The sequence below is a fragment of the Pinus tabuliformis genome, chromosome 5_2, assembly GCF_031772625.1.
Source record: "Pinus tabuliformis cultivar Carrire ecotype Pingquan chromosome 5_2, CPIR1, whole genome shotgun sequence".
Lineage (NCBI taxonomy): Eukaryota > Viridiplantae > Streptophyta > Pinopsida > Pinales > Pinaceae > Pinus > Pinus tabuliformis.
Genome location: NC_142306.1, coordinates 825250167 through 825254041, shown reverse-complemented (window position 1 = coordinate 825254041; position 3875 = coordinate 825250167).

Here is a 3875-nt window from a genome sequence, read left to right as displayed (position 1 = left end):
TTTAGTGGATACAATCAGATTAAGATTGCACCCCAAGACCAGGACAATACCACGTTTACTAGCCCATGGGGGACCTTTGCTTACAGGGTTCTTCCATTTGGTCTATGTAATGCTCCAACAACATTTCAAAGAGCAGTGATAGGGATTTTTTCTGATATGCTAAATGATTCCTTAGAAATATTTATGGATGACTTTACTCCTTATGGAGTGACTTTTGAGGATGCACTGCAGAACCTTGAAAAAGTACTTAAGCGATGTATAGAAGCACACCTTGCCTTAAGAACTGAAAAATTTCATATGATGATGAATCAAGGTATTGTATTGGGTCACTTCATCTCATTCCTAGGAATTCAAGTCGATCCAGCCAAAATACAGGTAATTCAGACTCTCCCTATCCCTAAAACAGAAATTGATGTAAGAAGTTTTTTAGGACATGCGGGATACTATAGAAGATTTATCAAGAATTTTTCCAAAATAGCTTCTCCTCTATTTGTCTTATTAACAAAAAATGTTGAATTTAAGTGGAATGATGATTGTGAAAAAGCATTTAATGAACTTAAACATCAGTTGTCTACAACTCCCATTTTGAGAGGACCTGATTGGGCACTACCCTTTCATATATCCTCTGATGCCTCAGATACTGCAATTGGAGTTGTCTTGGTACAAGAAGAAAATAGTCTTCCCTATGATATTTATTTTATCAGTAAGAATATGACACCAGCTGAACTAAATTATACAGTCACTGAGAAGGAATTCCTAGCAGTCATTTATGCTATCAATAAGTTTCGACATTATATTACTGGCTACACTACTTTTGTGCATACTGATCACTCGACCATTAAATATCTAATGAATAAATCAGTTACAAATGCTCGAGTTACCAGATGGTTATTATTATTACAAGAATTTGACATCACAATTGTAGATAGGCCAGGAAAAGAAAATGTAGTTGCTGATTTCCTTTCTCGATTAAAAACTGATGAAAATATTCCAGTAAATGATTCTTTTCCTGATGAATATTTATTTGTAGTATCTGCTCACTCACCTTGGTATGCAGACATTGCCAACTATTTAGTTGCAGGAAAATTACCATCGCACCTGTCACACAGGGAAAAAAGAAAGATCATTCAGTAAAGTGCTAGGTACAGCTAGATAAGCGGGTGTCTTTTCCACACAGGACTCGATCAGGAAATCCGGAGATGCATTGGTGAAGATGAAATTTATGATGTGTTAAAAGCTTTTCACGATGGCCCTTGTGGAGGGCATTTTGCAGATAAAAGAATAGCACACAAGGTACTCAGAATGGGTTATTATTGGCCTTCACTCTTCAAAGATGCAAGGAAATATGTGAAGGCCTGTGATAGCTGTCAAAGAATGGGCCAGCCTAATCACAGGGATGAAATGCCACTCAAACCCCAGGTAATTCTCGAACCTTTTGAGAGATGGGCATTAGATTTTATAGGTCCCATTAATCCCCCATCCAATCAAAGAGTGTACATATTAGTGTGCACAGATTATATGACTAAATGGGTAGAAGCTAAGGCACTCCTTAAAGCTAATGAAGAATCAGTACTAACATTTCTATTTGAAGAGATCTTTGTTAGGTTTGGATTGCCTAGAGAAGTAGTCACGGGTGGAGGACCTCCTTTCAACTCTCATGGCTTCAAGGATACACTTTAGGAATATCGTATTAAGCACAAAATGACTACATCTTATCACCCCCAGGCAAATGGGCAGGTAGAAAGCACCAATAAAGTCATAGAAGCCATCTTGACAAAAACAATAAAGGAGAATAGAAGGGACTAGTTTCAAAGGTTGCCTGAGGCATTATGGGCCTATAGAACTACTTGGAGGAATACTACGGGCTTTTCACCTTATGAATTAGTTTTTGGAAAAAATGTTGTTTTCCCTGTAGAGTTTGAAATCAAAACATTAAGAACTGCTTTAGCTATTAACCTTGACTTGAATAATGCACAGACAGCCAGGTTGTAGCAGCTTCAGGAATTGGATGAGAAGAGACTGGATGCCATCCATCAAACAACCATGATACAACAACAAAGAAGTAGGTGGCATGACAGAACCATCAAGCAAAAGCAGTTCCAGAAAGGTAACTGGGCTCTACTCTATGACTCCCTTTTTGAGAATTTCCAAGGTAAGTTAAGAACAAGGTGGTTAGGGCCTTATGAAGTAGATGTTGTTTTTTCAAATGGGACAGTCAGAATTTTAACGATTGATGATAGTAGAACACCACTACTAGTGAATGGGTATCAACTCCGTTTGTATCAGCGACCTGTTTCTAAAGAAGATTTTAAAGCTACTTGCATGGCAGATATACACTATGCTTTCCTGGGGGAACTTGCTGTCCCTCAAGGCACTTAATTTTCTGTTCATTTATTTATTTTTTAGATTAGATATTCTTTTCAACTAATAATCCCTGCTAAGGGTTGCCATATTACAATTCATTATTTTGCAGATCTTAGTTTTGGAAAATGGCTCAGAACAAAAACTTCAAAAGAATCACTTTGCGGACTTGGGAACGTTTTTTGGACCATAAATCAGTCTTTCATCATTTCCCGTTGCTGCAACACCAACTCCCGTTGGTGCAACACCATTTCCCGTTGCTGCAACACCATTTCCTGTTGTTGCAACCCAACTCCCCGTTGCTGCAACACCACTCTTGTTGCTGCAACATCATTTCTCGTTGCTACAACACCAACTCTTGTTGTTGCAACACCATTTCTTGTTGTTGCAACCCACTCCCCATTGCTGCAACACCAACTCCCGTTGCTGCAACACCAACTCCCGTTGCTGCAACACCACTTCCTGATGCAGTAATGCCTTTTTTAGTATTTCTCTCATTTATACTAAAAAGAGAACCAGTTTCTCCACTTCAGTTCCCAAGAAATGAATTATTATTTGCATAAAACATACCATTTCCTACCAAAAGAACCAGCCATACACTATGATGATTACAATCCTCCACTATTACTTCCCGTCAGTAATAAAAACCGTCGGTATTCTCATACTGTTAGACCCGCTTTCATCATTATTAATCCAGCAAAATACAAGATAAGACTTTTCGACGCAGCAACTAAAAAGGTAAAATATAAAGGTACGCATGATTATGCATGGATATTAAATAATAGTTAATGTGGAGACGTTGATAAGACTACCGAATAATTGTACTTCCAATCATATCACTTAGTCGTAGCTTTTGGGGGGGGATTACCAAAGCACTGTCATAATTGTATAGCACGCCAACTGCCGCGCCCTTAACTCTCCCGATAATATGTAAAAGTCACCTCATCATGTCATGTTACCATTTGCAACGGTTTACTCTAGACTGAACTCGGAAACTCGGCTCTGTACTGAGAATTCTCACCGAAACAGCAGCTATGGGAGGAAATCTCATCACATACGAACATGGCACAACAACACTTCTTGAGCTCTATCCCAAGGCCTACCAAATCTTCCTGCAAGCGGGATGGCTAGATTATTTTAGAAGACTTCCAGATTTCGACGCACAGCAAGTCCTTGAGTTTGCATGCAATTTAACAGAGGGGTTTTTCGTCGTTCACGGAGTACAAATTTTAGTCACAGAGGAAGTCATAGCCCAAGCTACCAGGCTACCAGCTAATGGCACGCGCTGGTTCAGTAGGAAGCATCTGATCCTCAATACGCAACAGGATTTTCTTCAACCAGGCGAGCAGGTGGAACCCAAGGGCAGAGGCGTAGCACTTCAATCACTGCCTCAACCATGACCGAAAGTCGCTGAGTTTGTAAAGCAATACGTGACGTGCGAAGGCTGGTACCAGGTAATTTACCAGCACGATTTTGTCTTGTTGAATCACTTGAGGCATGGTCAGTTGATAAAT